We start from the raw sequence: 18,551 nt of genomic DNA, 5'->3' as shown, positions 1-18,551 counted from the left end.
TATAACCTTAAAAAGTCTCGATTTTTTAAACTATTTGATGTTAATTAGGAGAGATTAGGAAGCGAAGCGAGCGTTAGGTTATGTTGATATTGTACGAAGTTCTGTTTACGGAATCGTTAGTTAGGTTATCAACATAACCTCTCTCTCTTTTTCTGCTTAGCTTTCAGAACCACCGTAAGGTATTATTTCAGAGGATGATATCAATGAATGTAAATGAAGAGTAATCTTGTACAGTCTCAGATCGACCACTCCCGAGATGTGTGGTTAGTTGAAACCCCACCACAAAAGAACACCAGTATCAAGAACTAGTATTCAAATCTGTATTCAACTACTTTTTCTAGGATTTGAACCTGAGCACTCTCGATTTCAAAATCATAACATAAAAACATAACCTAACGAAACATAACCATTTTTTTCTGTTTAGCCTCTGGGAATCACCCTCAGATATTACTTCAAAGGATGATATGTATAAGTGCATGTGAAGTGTAGTCTTGTACAGTCTCAGGTCGAACATTTCTGAGATTTGTGGTTAATTGAAACTCAACCACCAAAGAACACCGGTATCCATAATCTAATGTTCAAATCCGTATTACAGTACCTAGCCTTTACTAGGATTTGAACGTTAGACTCTGGATTTCGAAAATCAGCTGATTTGCAAAGACGGGTTCACCAATAGACCAACTCGGTGGGTTAATGAAACATAACCTTTTTCCGAGACCACCGTTAGGTTTTCTTCAGAGAATGAGATGAATAACAATTTTTGTAGCGTGTGAAAATGCAGTACCTTACCGGGATTCGAACCCAGAAAGTTATGTTAACGTAATTTAACGCCTAACGTCTAATTCACATTATATATATAATGTGAATTATTATAGAGAAATTAACTTATTAAATTGGGAGCTTTCAACTTGTTAGTGTTTAATGGTTTTTATTTCTATCAGTGACCATATTAAAAAATAAATTACGTGGAATGCTAACCGACAAGTACCTATTTTTCGTAAGTTAGATGTTAGACAAAACGAAAAATTAGTTTATCAAAAAACAACGAAGTATAAAGTATTTAATAATGTACTAAAAGAAAGAACGATATTATATAGCAGTAGAAGAACAATCTTAGGGACAAATTTTAGGCTTAAATATATAAAAAAGTAAAAAAAAAATGAATTATCTAATGCGTATCCAATAATACAGAGTGGCAATAATGTATTCTCTCATAATTAGGTCCGCCATGTAGGGAAGGGGGTTCATGTGTTCAATCTCCAGAAGGCTTGACGAAGAGGAAACTTCACCACTTTTTTTTACCTCCCTCTAAGAACGATAATAGACACCATTTTGAATTTTATAAAAAGCGGTTATACATACGTCTTTCTGTGAAATAATAAAATAGCAATGGATCTTCACTGATAAATTTCTTAAAAATTGGAATATGCATATGGCAATGACTTCACAAATACACAAACACACAGCGAGATGTCGAAAATTATAGTTATGATTTCGAATCAAAGGATTCTTGGTTCGATTGATCAATAATCAACTAAGTGTAATAAAGTATTAAATTAATTTAAATACAATTTGTTTATTTTTTCTTTGTTAACATAACCGTAATTGATACATTGTACCACAACATTCTGAAGTGGACACCATATAAGTTCCTGGTACACCTATAAATTACATACACATTAATTTTTTTAAATTGAAAGTACATAAAATTTTATTTCATTAATAACATTAATATTTTTTTCATATCTTATTATTATTATTATTGAATTATTATTTATCGTATTTTTTTTAATTATTAATAAATCATTATATTTAAATTAAAAGAAAAATTTAGAAAAAAGGTGTTGAAGTCTGATTCAAACCGATGTGCCTTCATCTTGTTAGATCCAAATATTTCAATAATTACAATTTAAATTTGCCTATAACTCTGGAACCAATGAAAAAACTACCATTTATGATATATCGTTGAAAAGCTTTCAATGAGCACTTACTACTGCAGTTAATAAAATTCCAAAATCTAAGCTTTTTTTGGTTTTGGACTTTATGGAATACATTAATACTTAGTTTTAAGTATCATTATAAAAAAAATAAGTTTAATTTAAAAAATAATTTTTTTACTTAGAATAAATATTTATTTTAAACCATTTTACTTTTTACTTCATTGTAGGAAGTAAAGGAAGTATTGTGATCGTATAAAATTTCGGTTTTCAGATTTCAACGGAAATATACATTTTGACAATACCTGAATCCACTTTATGTACTTACGTAATTTTAGATTTAGGACTGTTATAACGTATAATTATAACAGTTGTTGGTCAATCGACTTGACCAAAAGTATTCCAAAAAGCTAAAAATCAAAAAAATTTGGATTTTTGACTTTTTCTTAACTACAGTAATAAGCCCTCATTGAGAGCTTTTCATCGATAAATCACAAGGGGTACTTATTTTCATTGTTTTCAAAGTTATAACCAAATAAAATTTTAATTAATGAAATATTTGGATCTTACAAGGGGATTGCCCATCGGTTCGAATCCGACTTCATTTCCTTTTTTTTACTTTTTTTTTTTTAATTTAAATATATTGATTTATTAATAATTATCAACCTCTGATTGTAAAAACAAAATTAAATAAATAATAATTTAATAATAACAATAAAAATAGATGAAAAAAAATCAGAATTTATTACTGAAATAAAATTTTATGTACTTTTAAAATGTGTATATGTAATTTAATAGGCGTACGAGGTAGTCATGTGGTGTCCACATTAAGTATTTTTGTTGTACATTATTATATTCAGAGAATGCGATTTAAACCGGTGTTTCTTTTATCTTTTATGATTTACATACAATAAAACTCTAAAATATATTAAGAAAATTAGTTAAAGAAAGAAATTAATGTATTAGTTTTTGTTACTACACATTGCAAAATGTTAAAAATATTTCAACATTTACATTTAAAAAAAAAAAAATTCGTTTTGTTGAATTTTTCGTTCCTTGCTAATGTAGAATTTAAAATACTTACTTCATGTTTTTATATTTAACAACATTTATAAAGATTACTAATATCTATACATTTAGTGCACGACATCTAAACAAGAATTTTGAAAGTAATAATAAAATTCGTATATAGAATAACGCACCATCTCTAATAATAAAATAAGAATTATACAACACCTTTGATATGATATGCTATGCGTAACAGGTAGTCTAGTCTACACTGGATTAGACGATGGGCATTATTATTATTATTATTGTAACTGAAGCCGGTACAATCTCCATATCAACATTACCTTAAGGCAAATTCAGCCAGGTTTCAGGTCAGGTCAATACGGTTCAAGTTACTATAAAATACAGAGTACAGTAATTGTATAATGGAATGAAATGAAGAATTTTATTATTATTATTATTATTATTCTTGAGGTCAAATGATTAAACTGAAATAGAATTTAAAAAAAAATTGAAAGAAATAAGTGACCTCTTCTGATACTAAATGTAGAATGTTTGGGTAGTAAATATGGAATGATTATTGCGTATAGCGATCTCTAAATTAACATGCCTAAACGGTGTGATACACACGTATTTGCTAGATTATTAAGCTGATTTTAATTCACTATAATTTAATTTTACATTCTTAGATTCCTTCGATTATATCTCAGCGAAGTTACTTTTGGCAAATTAAATCGATAGAATTTTTAATTTTAAGAATTTATTAAAAGATAAATTGATTTAAGTTTTTTTTTTTATTATCAAACAATGTAGTCTATATAGTTACTTAATAATTTTTTTCCAAATTTAGTAATAACTAGTTGTAAAAATTATTCTGTTATTTGCGGATTCAAGGTACAAACCATCATCTCGTTTATGTTCTTACATAATTTATAATTTTAATTTCATATTATTTATAGTTCATTATTGTTCGTAAGAAAATATACTAACAAAAAATTAATTAATTAATAAATTAAAAACCGTATTAATATTCTCAAGTTGAGTAGTAAAAAGTAACACAACTTTTGATTTCCTTGTTTACGAGTCTCTGCCGAACTATCATCGCTTTATTTGAAACAAACTAAGAATTATAACAACTGAAAAACTAGTTTTGTTTTTTAGATTGTGAATTTTTTTTTAATTTTTATTTTAAATACAAGAAAAAGTTAAAATAATTGGTGTCCGAACGAAAATAAACTACTCAAAATAAACAAAAAAGCAAGAAATTTATATTTTAATAAAAAAAAGGAATGGTAAAAAAATAATTAAAGATAATACTACGAATCGTGAGCTAAGGCTGTTATGGACTGTGTCAATTTTTTAAGTGAAATAAAAATTTCATTTGTTCATTTTATTGTGCACTTTAACGGTCACCAATGAAAAATTTGCGCTAATTATCATCGCAGATAATATCATACGGGAGTACACAAAAGACTACACAAAGAAATTAGGTTTACATATATATTTATATAGCGAACTGGAACTGAAATCCCCAGACACTCTTAAAAGAATAAGGTACTGCCATGGTTTATCGACCAGGTGGAAAGAAATAAGATGGGCATACTGGACGTTTTTTTTTCGTTATGGTCTCTTTGGACCGCGTTGAACTTTTTGCACAACAGATGTCTTCCGTCTGTTTTCCCAGTACAAGTTTCATTTCGTTTAACTTGTTTTTGTTCATCAGTTCACTGCCTCCCTGTTCTTGTCTTATCTGTAAGTTTCCGGAGAATGTGTTTATTAATTTTATCCCTAAACTCAGTTCTGTTACACTCATAGCCTTCGTTCACTTGTAGTTCGCTGAGATCCTTCTCAACTTCGACGACCCAATCCGTAGTCGCTTTCATATTTGTTAAAAAACTAAAGACAGGCTTCGTTAACCGATCATCCGTCATCCTGAGTATATGACCGTAGAACTTCACCCTTCGTTTTCTCATCGTCGACGATAGCGGTTCGTTGTTCCCTTTATAAAGTTCTTCGTTACTTCTTAGTCTGTAAGATCCGTCTTCTAATTTTCATGGTCCCAATATTTTCCTCAAGATTCTTCTTTCACGTATTTCCATCTCCTTCAGTTCATTCTTCTTCCTGAGTATCAAACATTCTGATGCGTAGAGTGCCTCTGGTTTCAGCACGGTAGTGTAGTGTCTTATTTTCGATCCGTTTGATGTTTTTGTTGTAGATATTCTTTGTTATCCCGTATGCTCTTTCTAATTTCCTGGTCCTTTCCATGTTAGCTGCCTCATCGAGTCCATTAGCGTGAATAATTTGTCCAAGATGTTTGAAACGATCGACTCTCCTGATATTCCCTCCTTTTGTTTTAATTTCTTTCTCCTGGATGTTTATTATTATTATTATTTATTTTTTTTTTTAGCGATAAGGTGTTATTCAACTTACAGCGGTTACATCAATAGTCAGAACTACAGATGTTGATCAACACAAATTCCACACATATTACATGATTACCATTGCACTTACAGAAGGTTGAACGGGTTTGGTGTGCTATTTATCGATGACGAATAATGAGCCCGATTTTTTACGAAACCCTTGACAGTTCGGCTTACCGAATATAATTATGCAATCTGTAGCTCTTTTCCAGCCTAATGAAAGCTATTGTTACCTGCAACAAGACGAGGCAATGACGGGGCAACAAAACGGACTATACTTCCAAAAACACCATGGAATTTTTGGAAGAAATGTTTAGTGATTGTATGATCTAAAAATGTCAGTGGCCCCATCGTTCCCCTGACATCATCACCAGACTTCTTTCTCTGGGGTTTTTTGAAAGAACGTATATATCGAACAAACCCACCTACTCTATATGACCTGGAGCGAGCCATTACTGCGAACATGAATCGCATTAGCCTTGATGTCCTTCGAAGTGTTTAAATAAAATATGGTGAGAACGGTTCGGATCTGCCTTCAGGAAAATTGTAGATATTTCCAACACTTACTGTAAGACATTAACAGTTGTGCATAACTATATTACATGAATCAAATTAAATGTGAATATCTCTGCATTATAGTCAAAAGTGAAAATAGTGTATATTATCATAATCTACACGATAAAATGATCGCAACGTATTTAATATCTAAAAGGAAATGTTCTAGATATTTTATTCTTCAACGCAAGAATAGGTAAGTGAAGACTATTTACTTACGTAAGACTTCTAACGTAACACTAGGTAAGTGAATTTTGGGGGATACAATGTTTTTATAAAATAGACACCAATAAGGAAGATTTTCGAAAACTCTGACTATAGAGAGTAAAAATCAGGGAAAAGTTTTAATGAAAATTCTCTACCTCAGGAACCGAAGGTGTTTCAGTCGTGAAAATTGATATTTAGTTTTATTTTAATTGACACGTGTCTCACCTTTTTAAAAAATATAATTTGGGGATTGCAAGGAAGTAGTCCAAAGTTTTGAATGATAAATCTCACCAACATATAATGATCAATATATAATTTTATTCTAACAGATGATTCCGGTCGTCTAGTGCTAACCGGCTGTGGCTAAGGGGAATCGGTATTTATTCCTTGAATACTTTTTATATTATTAGAATATGTTTTTGAATTCAAAACTCTTCAGTTTTCCCTAAAGCAGTGGTTCACCATGACTATCAATAAGTCCAAGGGGCAGACTGTCAAAGTAGCGGAATTGACCTACCTGCAAGATTGCTTCTCTCATGGATAGTTTTACGTGGCCTGTTCCGGAGAGAGTTAATCTAATTTTCCTGGTTATTCTTATACCTTAAGGAAAATAAATGTAGTTTGTGGTATTATTTACCTGCCTAAAAGAATATATTGTCTCCGAATCCTAAAAATTGTTGGTCACAAAATCTGCTTTGTGTAACTATTCCCAGGATAAAGTCAGCCACTTGAAATAATTTTATTAAAATAAAATCCTCACCAAAGTAAATAGATCAGATTCACAATATACTAGCTAAAATAACAACCTTTAATTATGGTAGAGTTTTTAACAAAATCTAATATTTCTTTTGTAGGCGTATTCTTAGAACAAGCCATGCGACCAGACCCGTTTTGGTCAATGCTACCGGAAAAACTAGGGGAAAAAAAATTTAGTTTGCCCTAAATTTTCATTAATTTTCGAAAAAGAAAGAAATTTATTCAATAGCATGTTATACTATGCTATTAAGATCTATTATTAAGCAATGATGAAAAAAAACGAAAAATATTTTTATATCTTCTATTAAAATAATATAATATATAATCTTTTATCTCAAAAGTCTTCTGCTTATGTTACCAGAAGAAAATTATAGTGAGATAACCAGAAAATATTTCTGTATAAAATAACAGAAGATTCATAAAAATTACTTGATTTTTTTTACAAGTAATCCTTTAAAACACACACACACACACATGTGTGTATATATATATATATATATATATATATATAGAAATCATAAATAAATTTTATGACAATAATCAAGTTATAAAGGAGTTTCACTTGAAACTTCTTAATTACATGTTTAGCATCAACAGAAAATCAAATGTTGCAAAAGAATTGATAAAGTCCAACCAGTGGTAAACTAGAAAAAAAATAATGTCCAGTACTATGAATAAAAGAACATAAAAATAATAATACAACATAGAAATAAATAACATTAGAAAGGAATGGAATCTAGATGAGAGAGTTCATCCCATCCTATAATCAGTAAGTCTGGAGTAATTCAGCAAGTCTTGTAGGTCAGTTAATAACGGTGACAGACACACTTTATAAACTCCCAAAGAAAAAAATTGCACGGAGTCAGATCGGGCGAACGAGGTAGCCACAGCAAACAAGCCCTGTTATCTGATCCTTAACGACCAATCCAGCGGTCGGGGAAAATTCCATTCAACCAATTATGTACAGTGTTATCCTATTTAGTAGGAGCACCATCTTGTTGCCAAATAAAGGTCTAATGCTTGTATTGCAATTGAGAAAAAAGCTATAGATGTAGCATATCAAGATAATTCATTCCAGACGCACTTCCTTCTGCGAAAAAGAACGACCAGTAAACTTACCGTCGGGATACGGTACAAAAAAACATTCAGTTTTGGGAAGTCTCGTTCACACGGCAGTATTTCGTGAAGATTTTCTGATCCCAAAATACACATATTATAAATGTTTACTATTCCATTAATATGAAATGTTGATTCATCACTGAATACGACACGATAAAATTTTCATCGTCACCGGTGTATCATTTAATTTACAAGGCTAGCACGCAAATCATAATCTGTATGCTTTAGAACTTGTACACAGCTAAAACTTTTTAAGTTACTCTTTCATTTCATGTTTAATTAATCAATGTACGTGAAACTTGAGAAATCTGAAGCTTTAAAATCCTCATATTCATTTTGAAGCTAACGTTTTTAAATTTTTATTATTTTCTTTTTTGTCATACATTTAAATATCATACAAAATAGCTAAGATTTACAAAACAAATTTCCTTTAAAAAATAAATATCGGCCTTCCTAAACAAAGAAAATCAAAATAAAACACGCGTAAATTATTTTATGATGAAATAAAAATTGACCATTTAGTAATTTTTCTTTGCACAAACAATATTTTTTTTCGCTGTTGTTTTTAATAAAAGCATTTATATACTATAAAGTATTCTATATTCTTTCTACGTTGTCAGGAACAGATTTTACTGATATAGAATAGTTCTTCTCTCTCTCCCTCTCTCTCTCTGTGTGTGTGTGTGTACGCGCGCGCGGGATGGATAATTATATTATGCAATTTTATAAAGAGATGATTTAAAATAGAAATTAATTTATTAATTTAATAAAATACCTCTGCAATAATAATAAATTTTACGTATTATTACTAGTATTAATATACACAAATAATTAATTAATTAAATATAATACCGTTTTAATAACAATATTCTTTATGATACTTTAAGTTGTATTATTTCTAATTGGCCATAATTTCATAATGCAGAGTATTTTAATTATGATAACTGTAATAAGAACAAAATTACTTAATTGCATTTTAAAGGAAAAGTTTAATGCCATCACATAAAATTTCTTGTCACTGTATTTTATTTTATAGTTACTCAAGTATAAAACTAAATGTTTATGTTGTTTGTTCGTGGGTGGATGAATGTAATGAAATTATAAAGCATAGTAACTCTCTCGCACATAATTAACGTACAGCTACATTCATTAAATAATATCTCTACATACGTTTACATCAAAATGTCATATTTTTTAAACATGTTATGCGTACATGTATATATTTACTTAAATTATACTGATTTCCATATGTAACTTTTTTTTAATGTTCATACTGTTTATAAAAAAATTGACGATGTTGTAGTTTTAAAAGTATGTGCAGAATATTTCTCGTGACATTACTAGGTTTAATTTGAATAAAATTAACTATTAATTATTACTGATAGACAAAAAAAGTGCAATACCATTTCTTGAATTGCTTTTTTGCGTACAATACAGATCTGTAAATACAATTTTTCTATCACCCTTAATTTTAAATAAATTACGCTTCAAAAAAAATTAGGGAAAATACAGTTAAAATTTGTAAAATTTATCATTTTGCATGGCCATACCTGTATTAGAATGATTTCGCTGATTTTTTTTTATACACAGCTTTAGGCACATCCCGAATTAATGTCCAACAGTAATCGGCTAGCATGTTAGTATTCAGTTTCCTTTGTAGCGGCTTTTCATCACCGAAATTTCTTGGTGGAAATGTTCACCGTGTTCTTCACTTACGTCTCCGAGGTTGTTCGGGAAAAAATCCAGATTTGAGTGGAAGAATGTATTTTCAATGCCATACTACATCCCATAGCTCTATATGAAGTAAGAAGTTGATTAACAATATCGTGGTAATTTTCGAATTTTTGTTTGCCGAAAAAGTTTTTGCAAACGTCATTAAATGAAGTCGAAGCTGTACTTTCTACATTATTTAACATCGAGTTAAATACATCCCCTTTGACCAACTCTTTTATTTGAGGACCAACAAATATTCCTTCTTTAACTTTTACTTCACTTATATTCGGAAATTTCTGTCTGATGTGCAAAAATCTGGGACTATCCTTCTTCATTGCTTTTACAAAACTTTTCATTAATCCTAGCTTAATATGGAGAAAGAGTAAAAATATTTTTTGGGGTTCAAGTAAGGGCTCATGAATAATATTTCTCCCATTTGGAGTTAGGTTGTCTCGTTTCTTCCACTCCTTGGTAACATAATGTTTATCCCTTGCTCGGCTGTCCCATTCGCAAAGAAAACACAAGTACATAGCATAGTCTAACTGCATGCCTAACAAAATAGCTATAACATTGAAATCACCACATATGTTCCAGCATTACTTTTTATATAAATTTCAAGAACCTTTTTCATCACATCGTATGTTTCTTTCAAATTAATACCATAACCGATTGATATCGAAGGATATTTGTTACCGTTGTGTACTAGAACCACTTTTAAACTACACTTGGACGAATCTATGAAAAGGCCCAGTCCTTAGATTTATGAACTTGTTCTAAGTGCAACATAAGTTCATCAGTATTTATACAATAAATCAAATTATTTTTATCAAAGTAAATATACTGAGAAAGTTCTTTTTGTCGGCTTCAAAAGCCCGAAATTTTTGTATTTTTTTAAACTAAATTCCAATCTTGCAGTCTTGATGTTAACAGTCGGCTTAATGTTTTGATAAATTTAAATCGCTAACCAAGTCATTAAATCCACATTGTGATATAAGATGTGGCTTATTGGGAAGATAATTCAAAATCAAAATCATTGTTGTCTTCTTCAGTACTGCCTTATTCTTCATCGCCGCTTTCGAAACATACACACAGGTGGTTCAGGAACTGGAAAAACATTACTGTGAGGTACAGGCCCGATTGCAGATTGCGATGAAAGATATTTTACAGTATGTTTAGATTTTTTAGAAATTCCAGACACATTTGTTAAACAACAGTAACAATCGGTTACATGATCCTTTGATTCACGCCAAACCATAGGTACACCAAATGGCAAAGCCTTCCGTGTACCATTCAGCCATCCTCTTAAATATACAGAAAAATTAGTTCATACTATATGAGGAGCCCACGTCTTATCCTGATCAACAATTTTATACTGAAGGCACAAATGCCATGCTTTTTTTATTAAAGGTGTAATGTTTTTTCTATTTGATTTTAAAGTAAACTCACCACATACATAACAAAAGGCATCCCCATCATTTACAGAATTTCGAGACATTATGAAACTGCACTGTTAACACACTTAAAACTGAACAAAATTAATTTATTCCTAAATCCACAATGCTTAATACAAACAACACAGTTATGTTTTGACATGCACAAACATGATTAATCTTGTCCATGAAGGCTGACTCTTCAGTATTAGATATGATGTCATAATATGTGACTATGATATAATTTAATTCTTTGTCTAGTATTATTTATTTATAGCTTACAAATTATGTTAACAAAGTTAAACATTAAAAAATGAGCTAACAAAATTCAATATAGGAATTTAAAATGATATACGTTGAAAAATGAAAAAAATCGTTTAATTAAAATTTAAAAATTTTTCAAAAATGGTGGAACGATTCTGAGTTCATATTCGTTTTCAGCAACAAAAAAAAAGGATTAAAATCATGTATCGCATGTTAGGAAACAAAAATTATATTTATCAGTGTTATGAACGGATAATATTATTTTTTATCTCAAAAAATCTTAGCTGTATCACTGGATTTTGCTATCTTATAAGATTTTCATTGAGTTTGTGTTATGACAGAAGAGAAATGAATGTTCTGGTTTAATTTATTAAACCAATCATTTGTCTCAAAATTCTCAAGTAAATAAAAATTATGTAGAACTGGCGTAGGTCAACGTAACTAGTTTTATTTAAAACGTTCATTGGTGAATTTTTAAAATTGAATGAAATGGTTGTTTAAGAAGACAATGAAGGTTTTGCAGAAATTTTCCGATTATCTTGAAAGAGATATAACAACTTGTTTTGTATCTTATTATTCTTTTTAAGGATGGAATAACTTATTTCAATATATAAATCGATATAACTGTTTAATACTACTATCAAATGCTCTAAAATAATCCATTGTTTTATGTGACTCGTCAGTCATGCTATGTCATAGCTATCATACAAAATCACATTATGGCAAAAATTTGTATAAAAGAAAGTTGTGAAGATTTTATCTTCTTCGAAATGTAAAAGTAATCTTCAACATTTTCTATAAACTGATTTTAATACTAAATTTTTTAAACGGGATTTCCAGTAAAAAGATGTACTGTTGGAAAAAGTGTAAGGCTAAAGTTGAGCTTTGACAGATTATAAGAATATCTATATCGTAAGCATGCAAAACAAGAGATACGAATATGGTTTCAAACAATGGAATAAGGGACGTAAATTTACTGAACAGAACGGGGTACACCAACCGAAATAAGGAATAGCAGAATTTTCTTGATGTTATTCTTTTCCTTGATGTTCAGTGAATTAATGGCAGAAATATTGTAATATTAGAAAAAAGAATATAATTTTCAGGATGGGAAAATAATTTCTTGAATGATACTCTATCGTGTTACTTTAATTTAGGCAACTCAAAAAGGAAAGTATTGGCATATTTCTTTTTCTGAAAGTTGATATTAATTAATCTGTCAACAGTATAATTAGTGAATAATTGAAAGTTTTGGCTTGAAACCAAAAAGATGAATAGAATACATTTATTGTAAAGTCAGGTTCCGAATTAAACGTTTGTGTATAGTTTGCAAAAAGTTTAAGCAGACAGGGAGAAGAATAATTATTCCACATAAAGCTAGTTAAACTAAATGTTCTCCTATTAATAAATCATTTTGCCAACAGAAAATTGTATAATTAATTGGTAATATTGTAATTATGATATTTGAATTTAATACTCAAGGTTGAAAAATAAAACCTAAATTGGGAATTTCTTCTGATAATACAACAGTAATACAGATGGTATAATAGAAAGTCATAGAAATCTGGCGTTTTTTTTAAACAAAGACCAAAGAAATTCCCTAATTTTTGACGGTCAAAATTTTTATGTAGTAATGAAACAACGGAGAGTTGAGAATTTGGACTAGCCGCGGGGTCCGCGCTTCCGTGGTTTCGGTTAGTTAGTTTCAGGGAATCATGTTAGGTTGAATGCGAAGATGTCCGTTTGAGGCCTACGTGAAGGCAAAATTTGATTTGTATTTTACTGATGCAAATATAGCATAAAATAATAATTAGAAAGTCAAAATAATGAATTACTTTTATATTACTTTTATTTGACATGTTGAATAATTTTCAAAAATGCTGAACGAAAAACAACATTCGCATGAAACGAAATAAGGAAAACTCCTGAGTAACAAAAAAAAAAAAATCAATGCATAGAAATCATATTAAGATACTAACCTAACCTGCGAAACCTAAGATTTATGCAAAATATACATAAAAATTTTCCCTAAAGAAAATCTTTTTCAACCGTTTTTACTTCTTTGTACAAAGTAAAGAAGTAAAGAAGTAAAGAAGAACTATTGTGATCGCGAAAAATTTCGGTTTTCAGATTTCAACGGAAATATTCATTTTGACTAGTTTCGGCGTGACGTACGTACGTTTGTATCTCGCATAAAACGATTAACCGTAAAATATTAAAATTTTGGATTTAGAACTGTTGTAACATCCAGTTGTGCACCTCCCCTTTTCATTGCCGTTGACTGGACTAAAAGTGTCCAAAAAAGGCCAAAACAAAAAAAAAATAATTGGATTTTGGAATTTTTCCTAATTGCAGTAATAAACCCTCATTGAGAGCTTTTCAACTATGTATCAGAAGTGGTACTAATTTTCACTGGCCCAGAGTTATAGCCAAATGAAATTTTAATTAATGAAATATTGGGATCTTACTAGGGGAAGGCACATCGGTTTAAATCAGACTTCATTTCTTTTTTTTTTTAACTTTCTTTTCTTTAATTTAAATATATTGCCGACCTCAGTGGCGCGGTAGCGTCTCGGCGTTTAATCCGAATGTCCCGGGTTCGAATCCCGGTGAAGCTTGGCATTTTTACACGCTAGAAACCATTCATATCATCCTTTAAAGCAATACCAAACGGTGGTCCCGGAGGTTAAAAAAAAATTATATTGATTTATTAATAATTAACCTCTGATTGTAAAAAAAAAATTACAATATATAACAATTCAATAATACCAATAAAAAAATATATATGAAAAAAATCAGAAGTTATTAATGAAATAAAATTTTATGTACTTTTCATTTTTAAAAATATGTATATGTAATTTAATAGGCGTACAAGCAAGTCATGTGATATCCACATCACATATTTTATTTTCTTTACATACATGATAAAACGATACAAATATTCAAACCAATTTTTTTCAAGTATCATGAAGCGTTATTTTGAATTTCAGGGTTACATAAGCTTGTCTATGATTACATAAAACAATTAAATACTAAGCAATGAAAATAACAAATATATAAATAATGTATTTTTACACCTCGGTATGTGCAATAATTATTAAGCGTGTAATTTCATATTAACCTTTCAAGTCTGTAATTATAACATAGCCTTGCAAACGAAAAAATCCGCTCGTAACCGTAATGTAAAAAGATGTATTCAGTACCCCAGTCCCGGAACTAATATTATGAGAATAATCAGTATTTTAGGAGGTAATATAATGATCAACCTAAGGGTCTTTTTTTATTCATATTATTTAAATCATTTTTATACGTAAACTTAAAATGATTTAAGTATCAACGACTGTTTTTGTAAATCATTTCACTCCTCTTCATCCCTTGGAAAATAAGAATAAAATATAGTTCATCTTGTATTCAATTCAAAAAAGCTAACAAAGTTGTTATAACTCCCTGGTATTGTTTATTTATTCTTATATAACGGAAAAATAAAGATACATAAAAAAGTTATCTAAGATTTTTTTTTTGGGAAGCAAAAATCACCTTTCAATAATTTTTTTGATCTTTTACGTTTACTATATTAACTGGAAAACAATAAAAATATTTGCACTGAAAAATGAACAACCAATAAAAATTAGTTAAGATTTTTTTTTTGTGGGAAAGGGATTGAATTATGATGAATTATTATTTTAATATTATTAAAAGTTTAAATAAACCAAAAAATTTTTTTTAAATTTCATCAACTACATCTTTTAAACTTTGATCGGCTTTCCATCCCCAATTTTGCCCCCATAATATATTTTTGGAGTTACTTTGCACTGTTACTATGCCTAGAAAGACAAAAAAATTTGGTTAAAAATATCAAATAAAAAAACGATCGATTTTTTGTTTTTTGGACTCGAATGGCGAAATTTTGGAGCAATTTTTTTTAATGTTAGGATAAGCACGGACGCATATACTGAGCTTAATATAAAATGGATTTATGTTTGTAAAATTTTGAGACAATTGATCCCAAAAACCTATCTACTTGATCCCCAGAAGATATTGATCCCAAAATTTTAGCGACAAATTTCCCAATATAAACAAGTCTTTTTACAATATTTCATCAAAATTGTTTTACTCAGTATAAAGTTATTAATCTTTAACACGCCAACACACTAATTTTGGTACGTATGTACGTACCAAAATTACCCCTATTTTTGTTTCCTTTGGGACCCTGGGTCATGAAACGTCGATAAATGCAAAAAATTCGTACCCCATTTTTTGACTGATTACCAAACTTTCATTCTTGTAGCATAGCTCTAGAGCTACGATACCAGCAAAAAGTAAAAGTTCAGTACTTTCAATTTGAAAAAAATTGAAGTACCCGGTAAAATGAATAAATTTTCATTCATTTCATTTGTATATTCCAGATCTGCTCTACAACGAAATAGAAAGTAGTCTTTTTTTTCTAAGCTATGTTTTACAAAAATAATTTCCAGTAGAGTACGCCCTCCCACTTCCAAAAAAACAAATACTAAATAGATTGTTTCTATAATTACGATGATTTTAAATTATGAAAAAAAGTATTTATTGAAAGTTATCAAAGTTTTTTACAAAATCTGTTGGATATTTCTGTTTTAATTTTATATTATCTATAAAATGTATTGCTGAATGAATTTGATGAGAATCAAATTTTTTTATTTATAATAGTGTTAAATTTTTTCTTTCAATTTTTTTTTTTTTTTTTGACTGGGAATATATAAGACCTTCATGAACATTTTAATGTAATATTTATTACCTTCTTACAGCCACTGTACAAAACTTTTATGGCAGAAAACTCAGAATTATTTTGATGATCAAACCACAAGTTGATGTCATTTTATAAATCTGTTTGATAACTGATATTTACATATTACAATTTTGAAGCACTAACATACACATCTAACAATGACGAGATTCATGCGTTTATCTGTCTTTTCAATTACCGCAATTCAGGTGTCAAATCTCTGCTGAGTTTGTTGCCAAGTAGGAGGTCCAGGCAATGAATTAGCAACTAAGAAAGCTTTTACTCAACCAATTTTCAGGAATTCTGTCATTAATTTTGAGTATATGTAATTTTTTAAATATCTTCTACGCGGCAGAATAATGGTTGACAAAAATATATGTGATATTAAATCTAACGTATTACTTTGAAGGTCATTAAAACGAGACTTTCGTCGTGAAGAAAGACGACAATCTCACGTCTTTGTTCTATGTCGTCTGTTTTTGGGGAACAATTGTTTGAGATAATAATTTCTCATGTAATCTGATATGATAATTGAAAAGTGTTTTATAATCATGCGTTACATCCTGCTTGATTGCGTATGTAATGCTGAACTATGTTGTTTGTTTAAATAGCAAAAAAACGTAGCATTGTATTATGTGATAATGCGACTCAAATTGGAAATTAATTTCAAGTTTAAACTTTTATCAGTAAAACTTTATTCTAGGTATAATTTGGTATTCTATTTCTTTAAATTTTAGTAAGAGCCTTTAAACTACTTTCTTCTAAATATACTGGGTGTTAGTTTTAAAACCCAACCCAAGAAAAAATACTCTTTAAAAAATTTAATACAATAATTTCAGGTGAAAGGGTTGGCAGCACTACCTGTTGTTGTAGTTAAATAATCAGCTAATATAATTTTCTATTTTTTATTTTTTTTTCTTTGTAAACAGTTATTTTTTGTTATATGTGTTTTTTTTACTAAGAAAAAATGATTATGAAGACAAAAAAGGATTTTCACTGCGGAAAATTTGATATAATCAATAAATCTTTTGTGCTACGAACCTTTTGAATTGCAGTTCCCGGTAAGAATGTACCAAATACATCTTGAATTCATCGTTTGATAAAGAAATATAGAGGAACTGGTTCTGTTTGCAATCCGAGACGTAGCCGAAAATGTTAATTACTAAATGACGAAACAGTGGTAGATGTTAGGATAAGATTTACACTCACCTAAAAAATCATTACAAAAACTTATGCAACAAAATGGAATATCTCTGTATAGTGCCTTTAAAGTTACTCGGATACTTAACGAATTCATCTATCACATGAATTACACCCGGTTGATTATTCTGCTAGTCTCCAGTGATGTCAATTGTTTAACCATTTGTTCAGGAAAGTATTAAAATGTTAGATAATATATTTATTAAAGCTCCCAAAAATCCTCACATCATCCATTCACGACATTCACATCTACAGAAAATTTGTGTGTGGTGCGTAATTTCCAGGAGAAGAATAACAGGCCCCATATTCTTTGAAAACACTCTTAATGCAGAGAGCTCTACCAAGAAACTGTAAAGCGATTTATTGTAAAAATTTAGAGCTAAATGAAAGAGAATGTAGTTTCAATAATATGGGGCCACAATTCACACGGCAAGAGCAACAATAGACCTTTTGAAAAATTTTTTTGGTGAAAGAATAATATCGAGTGGCTTATAGCCAGCTAGGTCATCTGATTTTTCTCCTGCAGATTCTTTCCTCTGGAGATATTTAAAAGGTTGTGTATTTGAAAATAATTCACCCACTACTGAAGAAGTGATAGTCAATATAATTTAACAGTTGCAAGAAATTGGAAGAGGAACACGTCAAAATGTTACATAGAATATGAAAAAGAGGGTAAAGGCTTGCATTGATGAAAATGGTGGATATTTTCAACAATTTTTGTAAATAAATTTGATCTAGATATTGTTTTGCACAAATATTTATAATATTTACAGTTAATCTCATTAAATATAGCACTTTTTTTCCTTTAAATTGGATTGTTTTTTTTTAGATTGCGTTTTAAAACAAACACGCTTCACATGCTTACATACATGAACCATCTACTAAATTTTAATTTAAAATGAAGTTAAATCAATTAATATAATAATGGGTTTAATATGTATAAAATAATTAGAATGTAAATTTATGGTGTAATGTTAAAGTATAACTAAACATAATATTAAATATCAAACGTAATGAATAAATTAAAACATAATCTTAAAACTTTTGTGTTTCCTTTAACGTAACCGGAAACACTGCAGTACAAAGAAATAGCCGAGTAATTAAATGTAAAGCAAGAATCCATTTCAATTTTACATAATTTAGGTTATATTCAATTTTAAATTTTATTGATTTAATATCT

This window comes from Lycorma delicatula, chromosome 10 (genome assembly GCF_047948215.1).
Source record: "Lycorma delicatula isolate Av1 chromosome 10, ASM4794821v1, whole genome shotgun sequence".
Lineage (NCBI taxonomy): Eukaryota > Metazoa > Arthropoda > Insecta > Hemiptera > Fulgoridae > Lycorma > Lycorma delicatula.
Note: the sequence above shows the minus strand (reverse complement) of the source record.